The sequence below is a fragment of the Mercenaria mercenaria genome, unplaced genomic scaffold, assembly GCF_021730395.1.
Source record: "Mercenaria mercenaria strain notata unplaced genomic scaffold, MADL_Memer_1 contig_4671, whole genome shotgun sequence".
Lineage (NCBI taxonomy): Eukaryota > Metazoa > Mollusca > Bivalvia > Venerida > Veneridae > Mercenaria > Mercenaria mercenaria.
This window is the reverse complement of record NW_026462917.1, coordinates 39,384-54,852: the sequence shown is the minus strand read 5'-3', so window position 1 is coordinate 54,852 and position 15,469 is coordinate 39,384.

Genomic DNA, 15,469 nt, shown 5'->3' with positions numbered 1-15,469 from the left:
TGGGGCGGAGCTGGCGGTGCCCAAACTGGAAAAAATGAAAAATTCCCAAAATGGCCAGAAACCAACTTTGAGACCCGTTCACGGGTAAACAAGAGTTTTCCCGGAATAGCCACTATGCTGGCCCCCCATAGACCGCCACCCTCTACAGCGGCCACCCAGTCTCAACCCTAGATAAAGGTCCCGTAGGAACCTTCTATTAACTGCTGGAACGATTTTAGGCCACCCCCGACCCACCCACGGCTCACACCTCGACCCGGGTTCCTCCTAAACAAGAGTTTTCCCGGAATGGCGGCCACCCGTGCCTGGTGGATGACAACCCTCTCTACAAAGGCCACCCGGTCCGATCCACTAATAAACGTCTGGGGCGGAGCAGGAGGCGCCCAAGCTTGAAAAAATGAAAAATTCCGAAAATGGCCTGAAACCAACTTTGAGACCCGCTCACGGGTAAACAAGAGTTTTCCCGGAATAGCCACTATGCTGGCCCCCCATAGACCGCCACCCTCTACAGCGGCCACCGGGTCTCAACCCTAGATAAATGTCCCATAGGGACCTCCTATTAACTGCCGGAACGATTTCAGGCCACACCTGAACCACCCCTGCCTCACACCTCGACCCGGGTTCCTCCAAAACAAGAGTTTTCCCGGAATGGCGGCCACCCGTGCCTGGTGGGGGACAACCCTCTCTACAAAGGCCGCCCGGTCCGATCCACTAATAAACGTCTGGGGCGGGGCTGGGGGCGCCCAAACTGGAAAAAAATGAAAAATTCCGAAAATGGCCTGAAACCAACTTTCAGACCCGCTCACGTGTAAACAAGTTTTTTCCCGGAATAGCCACTATGCTGGCCCCCCATAGACCGCCACCCTCTACAGCGGCCACCCGGTCTCAACCCTAGATAAAGGTCAAATAGGGACCTCCTATTAACTGCAGGAACGATTTTAGGCCACCCCCGACCCAACCCCGCAACACCTCGACCCGGGTTCCTCTCAAACAAGAGTTTTCCCGGAATGGCGGCCACCCGTGCCTGGTGGGGGACAACCCTCTCTACAAAGGCCACCCTGTCCGATCCACTATTAAACGTCTGGGGCGGAGCTTTGGGCGCCCAAACTGGAAAAAATGAAAAATTCCGAAAATAGCCTGACACCAACTTTGAAACCCGCTCACGGGTAAACAAGAGTTTTCCCGGAATAGCCACTATGCTGGCCCCCTATAGACTGCCACCCTCTACAGCGGCCACCCGGTCTCAACCCTAGATAAAGGTCCCATAGGGACCTCCTATTAACTGCTGGAAAGATTTCAGGCCACCGCCGACCCACCCTCGCCTCACACCTCGACCCGGGTTCCTCTCAAGCAAGAGTTTTCCCGGAATGGCGGCCACCCGTGTCTGGTGGGGGAGAACCCTCTCTACAAAGGCCGTCCGGTCCGATCCTCTAATAAACGTCTGGGGCGGAGCTGGGGCGCCCAAACTGGAAAAAATGAAAAATTCCGAAAATGGCCTGAAACCAAATTTGAGACCCGCTCCCGTGTAAACAAGAGTTTTCCGGGAATAGCCACTATGCTGGCCCCCCAATGACCGCCACCCTCTGCAGCGGCCACCGGGTCTCAACCCTAGAATAAGGTCCCATAGGGACCTCCTATTAACTGCTGGAACGATTTTAGGCCACCCCCGACCCACCCCTGCCTCACACCTCGACCCGGGTTCCTCCAAAACAAGAGTTTTCCCGGAATGGCGGCCACCCGTGCCTGGTGGGGGACAACCCTCTCTACAAAGGCCACCCGGTCCGATCCACTAATAAACGTCTGGGGCGGGGCTGGGGGCGCCCAAACTGGAAAAAAATGAAAAATTCCGAAAATGGCCTGAAACCAATTTTCAGACCCGCTCACGTGTAAACAAGTTTTTTCCCGGAATAGCCACTATGCTGGCCCCCCATAGACCGCCACCCTCTACAGCGGCCACCCGGTCTCAACCCTAGATAAAGGTCAAATAGGGACCTCCTATTAACTGCAGGAACGATTTTAGGCCACCCCCGACCCAACCCCGCAACACCTCGACCCGGGTTCCTCTCAAACAAGAGTTTTCCCGGAATGGCGGCCACCCGTGCCTGGTGGGGGACAACCCTCTCTACAAAGGCCACCCTGTCCGATCCACTATTAAACGTCTGGGGCGGAGCTTTGGGCGCCCAAACTGGAAAAAAATGAAAAATTCCGAAAATGGCCTGACAACAACTTTGAAACCCGCTCACGGGTAAACAAGAGTTTTCCCGGAATAGCCACTATGCTGGCCCCCCATAGACTGCCACCCTCTACAGCGGCCAGCCGGTCTCAACCCTAGATAAAGGTCCCATAGGGACCTCCTATTAACTGCTGGAACGATTTCAGGCCACCGCCGACCCACCCTCGCCTCACACCTCGACCCGGGTTCCTCTCAAGCAAGAGTTTTCCCGGAATGGCGGCCACCCGTGTCTGGTGGGGGAGAACCCTCTCTACAAAGGCCACCCGGTCCGATCCTCTAATAAACGTCTGGGGCGGAGCTGGGGCGCCCAAACTGGAAAAAATGAAAAATTCCGAAAATGGCCTGAAACCAAATTTAAGACCCGCTCCCGTGTAAACAAGAGTTTTCCGGGAATAGCCACTATGCTGGCCCCCCAATGACCGCCACCCTCTGCAGCGGCCACCGGGTCTCAACCCTAGAATAAGGTCCCATAGGGACCTCCTATTAACTGCTGGAACGATTTTAGGCCACCCCCGACCCACCCCTGCCTCACACCTCGACCCGGGTTCCTCCAAAACAAGAGTTTTCCCGGAATGGCGGCCACCCGTGCCTGGTGGGGGACAACCCTCTCTACAAAGGCCACCCGGTCCGATCCACTAATAAACGTCTGGGGCGGGGCTGGGGGCGCCCAAACTGGAAAAAAATGAAAAATTCCGAAAATGGCCTGAAACCAACTTTCAGACCCGCTCACGTGTAAACAAGTTTTTTCCCGGAATAGCCACTATGCTGGCCCCCCATAGACCGCCACCCTCTACAGCGGCCACCCGGTCTCAACCCTAGATAAAGGTCAAATAGGGACCTCCTATTAACTGCAGGAACGATTTTAGGCCACCCCCGACCCAACCCCGCAACACCTCGACCCGGGTTCCTCTCAAACAAGAGTTTTCCCGGAATGGCGGCCACCCGTGCCTGGTGGGGGACAACCCTCTCTACAAAGGCCACCCTGTCCGATCCACTATTAAACGTCTGGGGCGGAGCTTTGGGCGCCCAAACTGGAAAAAAATGAAAAATTCCGAAAATGGCCTGAAACCAACTTTGAAACCCGCTCACGGGTAAACAAGAGTTTTCCCGGAATAGCCACTATGCTGGCCCCCCATAGACTGCCACCCTCTACAGCGGCCAGCCGGTCTCAACCCTAGATAAAGGTCCCATAGGGACCTCCTATTAACTGCTGGAACGATTTCAGGCCACCGCCGACCCACCCTCGCCTCACACCTCGACCCGGGTTCCTCTCAAGCAAGAGTTTTCCCGGAATGGCGGCCACCCGTGTCTGGTGGGGGAGAACCCTCTCTACAAAGGCCACCCGGTCCGATCCTCTAATAAACGTCTGGGGCGGAGCTGGGGGTGCATAACTGGAAAAAATGAAAAATTCCGAAAATGTCCTGAAACCAACTTTGAGACCCGCTCGCGGGTAAACGAGAGTTTTCCCGGAATAGCCACTATGCTGGCCCCCCATAGACCGCCACCCTCTACAGCGGCCACCCGGTCTCAACCCTAGATAAAGGTCCCGTAGGGACCTTCTATTAATTGCTGGAACGATTTTATGCCACCCCCGACCCACCCCCGCCTCACACCTCGACCCGGGTTCCTCCCAAACAAGAGTTTTCCCGGAATGGCGGCCACCCGTGCCTGGTGGGGGACAACCCTCTCTACAAAGGCCACCCGGTCCGATCCACTAATAAACGTCTGGGGCGGAGCTGGGGGCGCCCAAGCTTGAAAAAATGAAAAATTCCGAAAATGGCCTGAAACCAACATTGAGACCCGCTCACGGGTAAACAAGAGTTTTCCCGGAATAGCCACTATGCTGGCCCCCCATAGACCGCCACCCTCTACAGCGGCCACCCGGTCTTAACCCTAGATGAAAGTCCCATAGGGACCTCCTATTAACTGCTGGAACGATTTTAGGCCACCCCCGACCCACCCCCGCCTCACACCTCGACCGTGATTCCTCTCAAACAAGAGTTTTCCCGGAATGGCGGCCACCCGTGCCTGCTGGGGGACAACCCTCTCTACAAAGGCCACCCGGTCCGATCCACTAATAAACGTCGTCTGGGGCGGAGCTGGGGACTCCCAAACTTTCCACGTTTCCCTAATCTACCTTTTGCGAAGGATTGATGCATAAATCTAATTTCATTGTAATTGTGTATGCGGAGCCAGGAAATCCGATTTCATCGCAAGCAACTTTTTGTCAATATTTATTCCTTTCTTCACTTCAATAATCATTAAAGATAACTCATTGAATATATATGCCTATAAAATACGTTTAGTCATTTTATTTAGAAAACGTACCCGGGCCACATACGAAACCATTTACATATAACCATCTGGAAAATCTCGAATTTTCTACTTTCATTTTCATAACGGGTAAATCCATCAAACTTGTTGAAACTTACTTTACCATAGGCGTAGGAGCAAGGGTGTCGGCCAAGGGAGCGCATCCCTCTCCCCAATTTTGAGCGTAAAATAAAAGGAAATAAAGGGAAAATGCCAATATGAGACAACATTTACATGTACTGATATGGATGTCTATTGTGAAGAAAAGGAAACAAAATATCTAATGTCAGTAACATAAACTAGTGTAACAACTTATTAACTGCTGTAACTACTGACAGTAGTAGCAGTTAACTGTTGTAACTACTAGCAGTAGCAGCAGTTAACTGCTGTAGCTGCTGGCAGTAGTAGCAGTTAACTGTTGTAACTACTGGCAGTAGCAGCAGTTAACTGCTGTAACTGCTGGCAGTAGCAGCAGTTAACTGCTACTACTGCTGCTACTGTTGTACTGCCAACTTCACGCTGATCGTATTCTGTGGTATTCTGTGATAAAAGACGGTTGATACACAGATTGGCAGGAGAGCATTATGACATCAATTATGACGGTCACATTAAACTGTTACTTTACGTCCTGTGCATCTAAACTCGTGATCAATCAAGTGACAACCACTTGAAGGCTTGATTATTTGTACTGTGAAATCATTTAATTTCGTCGGCACGAAATTTCGTGGTTTTGACCAAAACGGCTGTTTCGTGGGGACGTAAATTCGTGGATTTTCAATTTTTGGGGAAAAAAATCAAAAAGAAATCATAATTTCCACAGGAATAGATCTACTAGTACTTCTGTCCTTACATGTGAAACCTACACGTGTCAAACAGCGCTACCATGGTTACCGAATTTGCAATCAACGCCGCGGGAGATTAGCGAGTGATCATGTGCCAATTAACGACTGCGTTATCTATAATTATACGAACCCTAATTTGTAAAACTTTTGAGAACTGTGAAATATTCAATGAGAAAAGTCGGCGCCAATTACAAAGTGTCAAAACCGTAGCACCTTGCACAATTAGCATTGAATTTCGTAATCGAAACAAATATAAAGTTGATCATTTGATCGTGTTTTAAACAAGAACTACTTATTTTACCGCAAAATAAAACATAATATTAAAGATTTAAATAATGTAGTGCTAGTATAACCATAATAATTCTTACATAAACTATTATAAACTGGTCCGACTTTTTTTTTGGCAAAACGAATGCGCGTCTGCATCTAAAATTACAAGCTGTTGAACTTGTGCATGTTTTATTTCCTGCCGAGAAACGTGTAATCTGAATTAGGTATAAATGCATCGGATACAAATCTTACAATTAATATGTAATATTTAATAGTTCCAAAGTGGTAGTACTTTACTACATGTCTTAATATTAAAATAAAGGCTAGTGTATAAACATTGCATAGCGGGGCCATAAAAAATCATATAACAGCCGTATTATAGCGTAGTTGGCACGTGACGCTACGTCAAACTTCTTTATTTAGTATCTACTTTCACCTCGACAAACATGTCATAAACAAACCACGGGTACATTTCTAAATGAAATAGTCGGTTTTGTTTCCACGCATACTTATGTTTATCGTTGATGGAGATTCCATAAACTACACGAAAGCTGCAGGTTAGTACTGCCGCATGCATACAACTACGGATCAAATCGAACGGCTATGGTGTCAATTTTGGCGACTTTGCGTACAATTAAAAATTATCGTGGGCATAATTTGTTCGTTGGGACTTAAATTCGTGGTTGAGCTCAACCACGAAATCCACGAAAATTAATCCCCCACAAATAATAATGATTTCCCAGTATATCATTATACATGTAGACCAATTTACAATGTATTTACTGACAAATTATTGTCTATACGATAGTTGTGTTGATCTATATTAAATATCAAAACATAAACGTGTTTTAATCGATGTACTCATGTGAATGTGTTTTTAGTGTTGCGCTTATAAAAACGACTAAGGAGTGCAATTTATCTCTGACTATTACGGTATATAACAAAAACAAGTTTATTCAAGAAAATGAATACAAAAATAGTTAACGTTATATGTAAATTATATTGTAGATAATATTGACAAAGATTTACTATGGAAATGAACTTATAAATCTGAATTTTACAGTATGTGCTTCTGTCTTGTTTAAAGATAACTCTTTAGATAGAAGTATAGGTAGCTAAATTCAGCATAACAAATATATCATGATACTAGAGTTAATGGAGAATGAGCAATTTAATCAATGCAACAAGCTATTTATCACTGTAAGAAAAAGATTCTTATGTGTAAAACTGACCATTTAAAGGCTGGAATAATTTCTTTACAAAATAAGTCTTATCAAAGGTGCTTCTTTCACTATTCATAAGCTGTTCAAACTTTAAGGAACTTGGATGTCTGTAGTTTTTATGCTTTACATATTCACATCTGTTGACTTACCAATGTTTACAGTAAAACTCATAGCATAACTGATTGTCATCACGTATAACTTTAAACTTATGTTAAAATCTACCCTTTTCTACAGGTACTTTGTGGTACATATATCTAAACGCTTAGAGTACATACCTAAACCATATATATGACAAAATATCGAAATAATGTTCAAACAAAGTCAGTCTTACAAATACGTAATTCAAACATATGCTTTTAGTCTGAACACCATTAGTCCAATTATGAATAAACAGATTATAAAATCCAGCTTGTACAACTTGCTAAAAGATAATAAAACAGACAACTAACTGATCTAACCAGTAATTAGATCAACAAAGTCTTTAGACCATACAGTTTGGCGTACTCTGTTTGAAGTCAAGTATTTATTTTCTGAAATTTCAAATGGAACTGAACAATAATGTTAAATTCTCTATGCCCCAAGTTTCAGGTCCATTACAAAGTATTGTAATAATTATAGAATAAAATAAATGAATTTGAAAATCAACAGACAATAACAATGTCCTAAACTTCTTTATAAGTGACAAAATAACTCTTCTTGCTTGAACATCTATTACATGTAACCTTTTGTCAGTTTTAGCAAGGCAACTATTTGCAGTTAAATGTTACTCCAGCTAAGAAAATTCGCCAACAAATTCTAACATACCATTATCAAAGGTATATTTGGGGATATTCACCATACCTCAACTACATATAGCAAAAATAGCAACATTCCCTTTTCAAGCATTTACTATCAAGTTCCGAATAAACAGTACTAACTGAAGTTCTTTGGCAATTTTTTTATCAAAACAAATTAAAAGTGTTATCTAAGTTAAAGAACACCTTAATAACATCATCGTTTAAACAATTACTTACATCAGTAGGCACACACTGTAAACCTGTATATTTGATTGACATGAATTGCACAAGATTATTTAGGGATAGTGAAAGTAAAAATTTGGATTAAGTTTTACTCTTGACCGAATCCAGTATCACTTAGAAAATCGGTAAACTAATAATTAGCTTTAACACAAGATTAAGCGTTATTATACATATTGTGGACTATTCTAAAACATTTACCATTTACATTATAATTAATCAATTTATGTCATAAGACAAGTCTGTCAACAGAATCGAACGCTTTCCGGTAGTCAATAAAACAACAAAATGGTTCATAACCTCCGGAAATATATACATTTCGATCTTCTAGAAAAAAAGTGATATACTGTGCCGCACCTTTTTTCAAAGCACCTGCCTTTTTTTCTTAAAATATTATACGATTCAAAATATCAATTAAACTGTTGTGTTTGTGTGCAACTTGTCCAAACAACTTAGTATCACTATGATTATCGGCATCATTCATTCATATTTCATTTTTATACAAAGGTAGAATTAACCTCTTACACCAAACATCAGGATAATGCCAGAGACAATGACGAATTAATACTTTATTTAAGTCAATCTATTGAGATTCACATCCTACAAAAAGTATCCTTTCATTATTTAGATTCAAACTGAGCTGGCAAAAGGGTTCAGCTGATAACAAATAAAAACATTCCTTTCGTTTATAAAACTTCATTTTGTTTTGCTAACCACAGTGAGAAATCTCCTGAATTTGCAATAACATTCTTTCTTATAATTTCTGCTACATGGAATCAAAATAAGTTTTTTTTGCAGACTTGTATTTCCAATACGTCCTTTTGGAAGTCATGTACTGTTTTCTTGAGTTTTTACATGACCCTTTTCCTTATTGTTATGATTTTTAAAGGCACTGGTCTCCAGATCGTACGCAAAAAGAAAAAAAAGAGAGAGAAGAAAATAGGTATCAGAAAATAAATGCTGCATTTCTTAATAAAGCTTTGAAACGTAATTACTGACTTACTATATAATATGGAATCACATGTGAATTAGTTGTTTTTACTATTTTTTACTACGAAAATCAAAAAGCGTTCGTAGTTAAAATTCAGTTTTAAAGAGATATTATTTTTAGCCAAAATATGGCGGTCAGTGCCTTCAAACGCGTTTTTATTCTTCAGAAAATCCATATTTAACAGCAATCTCAAAAATAATTCTACAAAATTTTCCTGTCAACGGATTAACAGCAATAATTGTGTAATTATTGCTTTTAAAGTTATCAAGCAAGATCATTGGAAGTTGTGGCATCAAACCCATTTACAAATTATATGGCTTCTTCCTGGTCAAATACAGGTCAAACAATATTATATAAATGGAAAAATCAACAGTATTATTTTACCAGATTTATATAGATCTATAAAATATCTTTTATGTAAACGTAAACCATACAAAAAAGCAATGATTATCCCCCGCCGAAGGCGAAAAAAATACAGTTTTAGCGTTGTCCGTCCCTCCGTCCTGAGCAATATCTAGGATGTGATTTTGAATATTTAAAACTAGGTGTGTGTCCATAGGACAGAGGTGCCCCCACTCCTGCCACTGTAACATCGTTTTATGACTCAGGTTAAATAATTTTTTAAGATGTTTGCAACACAAACTTTTAAGAACCTTATGTGTATTTTTTACATAACTCTGGCCTAGCTGAGGAAAATCCTAAAGAGAACACTTCACAGGCTACAAAACAATCCTCTAATGTTTTATGATTCTAGGTCAAGTACATTGTAACATACATGTTTCACAAACTTTTTTCTTTTGAGTAAGTCTGGACAAGAAGTCTGGTCTTGTGTAATGAAAAAACTTAAAGAAACAAAATAAGTCAGGGGCCATAACTCCTACACGACTGAATGAATCCGGACGCGAAACCCCAGGTGCACAACTGCACATGCTGACCAACATTCCTGTAAACATTGGTGACTCTAGGTCAAATACTTTTGGACCTACGCGCGACACAACATTAAATTGTGGACGGTGGACGGATAGCTCAGTGGTTGACCATTTTTTACAAAGTCAGGGGCCATAACCCCTACACGACTGAATGAATCCGGACGCGAAACCCCAGGTGCACAACTACCAACATTCCTGTGAAGTTTTGTGACTCTACGTCAAATACTTTTGGAGCTAGGCGAGACAGAACATTCTTGGAAGGACGGACGGACGGACGGACAAGAGCAAATCTATATGCCCCCACCACTGATGGGGGGTGGTGGGGGGGGGGGGCACAAAAACTTCATATACAGGTTACCACTATAGGGAAATACGGCACGTCAAATTTTAATCACGTTGCCCCAGAAACAACAGGGTTATGACCCGTAATATTTTATAGCGTTAATTATATATCGGGTACTATAAATGTGGCAATTTCCGCTTCATAACTTGTGACATATTTAACATATTTGACCTAGAACTACGAAACTTACAAAGAATTTAGGTCACCATAATGTGGTAGTGCACACAGAGTTTAGTCAGAATTAGGTTTAGTAATTTCAGAATTATTGCCTTTTTATTGTGTAAAAATTCACATATTTATACAGAACAAACTAATCAATTGGTAGAATTTCATGAAACTTCTTTCATATTTTTCCATGAACATATTTTATCAACATGTGTAGGTGTGTACCTACACCCGGTCATCCCCGCGGCTCTGGTCACATCCCCTCCAACTCCCTATCCCAGACTACCCCACATTTTTTTTCATTTTTTTTTCTTATTTTAAACCTTCAACCTTCCATGAATATTTATCAACATGCAAAGTTGTACCCTCCCCCAACTCAATCACCCCAACCCCCGATCATGCATCCCCACCCCAACATTCTTTTCCATTTTATAATTTCTATCAATATCTATTTTCAACATGCAGAATTTTGTGTCTTGTCCCCCCTCCCCACCATTTTCTTCAATGCTTTTTTTTCAAACCTTCCATAAATATTTATTATATAACCCCCATCCACCCACATTCAATATTTCTAACTTTGTTATGATCTCTTAAGAACATCTCATCTTTTAAGTTCAAATGTAATGAAATTATTTTCATCTTAGTAACATCCTTAACTCTTCACCACAAATCCATTCGGTTGGGGATACCAATTCATTCAAATACTACTTACTTCAGGAAAGATAGTTTAAAGGAGTTCATCACAATATTTTGTGCGCAGCATAATCGCGCAGCAAGCGATATCCAATGTAAAGTTCAGAATTCGCCGCCGAAAGTGCATAATTGTCGGATATGAGGGCACTCGCGCAAAATATGTCGTATGTACTGACAATATAGGTCGTGCATCCATATTTTACCTTTAAAAGTGATGATGTTTTATTGGAGGAGTAGTTGTAGGAAGTGCTCGAATCGAATACATTGTGGACAGCCAATTTGAAAGTAAACTATTTCGTCCAATAATGATGCAGCCGACTCCAAGTCAAATAAATTTCCAGAAAATCTTAATGTAGATATATCTCCTTCAAGTTCAAATGTGACTTCCTAAAAATGTTGTTATACTTTTTGTGCCCCATCCCGAATTTCACGTAGTAAGACCAGAGTTATGGCCCCTGATAGTCAAATTGTACATAAAGGGTCTAAACATTTGTGTCGCATGTACCTCAAAATTATATGCGCCAAGAGTCATGAAACCACACAAGAATTAAATTCAGAATGCGAAGTTGTGCACCAGTGCTTTTATTTGAGGTTTCACTCAATAATAACAGATTTATATCCCTTGACGTGGTCAAATATATACGTAAATGGGATGTGAAAGCTTGTGTAGCACGTATCTCAAAAAGTATTTGTTCTAGAGGCTTGCAACCTTAAAGGAGCATTATTCCGCATGTGAGTAAGAATATAAGTTAAGGAACTGATAATAACATTGTGCAATTTGTTTTGTAAGAAAAAAAAATGTTCATAATTTTTAGGTGAGTGGGGTAATGAAAAAATACTTTTGTGGGTGGAGTGAATATTTTTTAATTTTTCTTGAAAACAAGCACGGGTTGATATTATTTTTTTGGTTTAGATTTTTTTGTCTTAGTTCTAGCTTACATAATATAAAATTTGGAAAAAAATCTGTCCGCTAGATTTTTCATATCATTAAGAAATACTTCGTGTTTTTCTCAGTTTCAGATACTTTCGACATCTGTCAAGAGTAATTTTTCTGAGTTAATATATCTATATGTTGACATTTTATGCATAGTTTTAGTGGTGTTATTAATTCGGATGCATAAAAAGTAACATCAGAGTGAAACTTCGTATAAATAATTGTTTGCAGTAGTTTTATTGTAACATGTAAGTACTGTTTCTTCAGACAAAAATACCGATTTGGTGTTCTTAATAAACTTTGAATATTGAAAAAAGAAGCACGGGTACCTATTAGTTTTATGCTTTATTTTAACTTGTCATACATCAATCTATAAATATGCAAAGTTACAAAAAATTCTGTCCGCTAGAAATAATTGTGAAAAACATCTTTAAATGATAGTATTCTTGATAAAAAGACCAACCCTGCCCGATTTTCGTATAATAGTTTGTCACCAAATAAAGAACAGTATACATGATCATTTGAAATGGTATTAGCTTCAACACTCTATGAGGTATCGAAAAATTCTTATCTTGCATGGAGACATTTTCAAAAAGACATCACTAGTATGAACAGTTTGACTAGAGTGAGTACAACAAGTGTTCTTGATACAATCGGTCTTGTCTAGACCAGTTCAATGCATTTTTCATAATTAACTCTATCTTGCACATTCTTGCACAGAACCATTCTCAAAAAATATATAATATTTTTACTGAAGACAATAAGTCGACCTTGGACTAGATTTATACAAACTAATGTTAGATTGTTCAAAACCAGAATGAAATTAACTAGTTTCATTTAACATCTAAACATGAAGAACATTTAAATTGTTGTTGCGGCGTTTAACTTAACAGTCAGAGAAATCACTCTCCACGACCCGACCCCGTTAATTAGATCATTCAAACCGAGAGCTTGCATGTCAACGCCAACCTCTAAATAACAGATCTTTAGGAGAAGACACCACTTTTTCGTTTTGGTTAACACGAAATGAATATATGGAAGGGTCCTGGTGCCAGCAGAGAGTTTTAAATCTGTCTTACGTACGACTTACTATCTCCTACGTTGGAGTTAGTATCTCCTACGTAGGACATAGTATCTCCTACGTAGGACTTAGTATCTCCTACGTAGTACATAGTATCTCCTACGTAGTACTTAGTATCTCCTACGTAGGCCATAGTATCTCCTACGTAGGACATAGTATCTTCTACGTAGAACTTAGTATTTCCTACGTAGGACTTAGTATCTCCTACGTAGGACATAGTATCTCCTACGTATGACATAGTATCTCCTACGTAGGACATAGTATCTCCTACATAGGACTTAGTATCTCTTACGTAGGACATAGTATCTCCTCCGTAGAACTTAGTATCTCCTACGTAGTACTTAATATTTCCTACATAGGACATAGTATCTCCTACGTAGTACTTAATATCTCCTACGTAGGACATAGTATCTCCTATGAAGGACTTAATATATCCTACGTAGGAGTTAGTATCTCCTACGTAGGACATAGTATCACCTACGTAGGACTTAGTAACTCATACTTAAGGGTTCCTATTTTACGGCGCTGCAACGTTCTGTGGTCCTACACCATGTTAAAGAAAGCAAAAAAGTCGGACCACAAGTTTATTTGACATTACTTATTCGGACCACTATTGTTGAGTGTATCCTTGTGAATATATCACAAAATCCAGGAGGAAAAAATATATCAAAATGAAATAAATATAGTACTATAATTAAGAGAAAATATTAATTAAGACTCTTAGAGAGAGAGAGAGAGAGAGAGAGAGAGAGAGAGAGAGAGATGAATATTTGAATTTCATATGAATAATGAGTTGATGTATCATGTGCAAGACCCACACCCCTAGCTCAAAGGTCAAGGTCACTTTCGGCCGAGACGGAACATTTTTTGTCTGTTCTGTAACTTTTTTAGGCATTGGTAATTCAAATAAGTTGGCAAAAATGTTTGTCATTACAAAATATTGTGTCATGTGAAAAGGCCAATGTCACAGACACCAAAGTTACCTTTCCTTTTTGTTTGTACATAAAAATACCTCCTTTTTATATTATAAAGTACAGTACATGTGCTTTTATATTAAGTTTTCCCACTAATTTAAAAATGAAATTATGTTTTGAGTAAGATGATTGGTATTGATAGATATGAAAAGCTATTAACAATTGTAGACTTGTATAATGCAAACCCACGCACAAGTTATAACTTAAAAGGGGATAAGCTAAAAAAAAAAAAAAACAGCAATGGTTCTGCAAGTAAACCGAATTAGAAAACCCCCATTATTTGTCGCTCATTTTAGTTCAAAATTAATTTATAAGCAAATTCTTCGTTTTGAAAAACATCTATGGACCCGTTCGTACAAATGATTAGTATGTATATAATGGTCTTGTTCTAAATGGATTGCTTGATTTTATCATAAAAAAACAGTATAATTTTGTTAAAATTCTTTATATATGTAGATTAAAGATACAACGGCACGAAGGTCTTCTGTAGCACATTACTATTACTTCTGATTATGTTATTATGAAATATACAGGACCTGGTGTAAATTGAAATAATCACCACAGAAATCACGACGTTATATAACGCAAGGAATGTTATAAAATTAACACATAATTAAGACCTTCGAGTGGTTTGTCGTATAATTCATCATGCTCACTTAAATATTCTGATAAAAAATCGTGCTTGTCTTTATTTACCCGAGTAGTAAAGAACTGGACGTCATAATTGAAAATTTATGGAAAATACCAATCTAGTGCATTAATGAACAAAAGTTATAACTGAGTTATAACTGATCAATAATGTTACATTTTCTGTGTATTTGTATTTATTTTGTCAAATAAAGCTGTACAGAATAGTAACTGAAACGTTACTTTAAAGAAAAACAAAAAGACTTAATATAAAACTTTACACGCAGTGTATAAATGGAATAGCTAAACACGGTTATAAAGGTCGGTTTATTGCAGAATAACCCGAGATACTAAGTCCTACGTAGGAGATACTAAGGAGATACTAAGTCCTACGTAGGAGATACTAAGGAGATACTAAGTCCTACGTAGGAGATCTTATACGTAGGAGATAGTAAGTCCTACGTAAGACAAATTTAAATCGCTCTTCTGGCACCAGGACGCTTCCATAGAATACTGACTTTCTTGGCATACACATTTATAACGCAGTCAGTGTCATCTTTATAAACGTTACAGTTTACCTTTTCAAAGTCTGCTTTCAGCGTGAAGTTATGCAAAAACTGATCAGAGTTAGGTTTCAGATATCAAATACGTCCTCATGAGCTTATGCTACAGTAACTATTGTTTCTTATCCTACGAAGCCACATGTACCTGGATCAGCAGTCCACCTTCTTAGTCCACTTTTACCCTCTCATTCAGTTTCGGATGTATAATTAATTAAGCGCAACTGTTCTTGACCACGCTTATCTAGCTAACTGCACTACACTTTGTGTCTTTACAT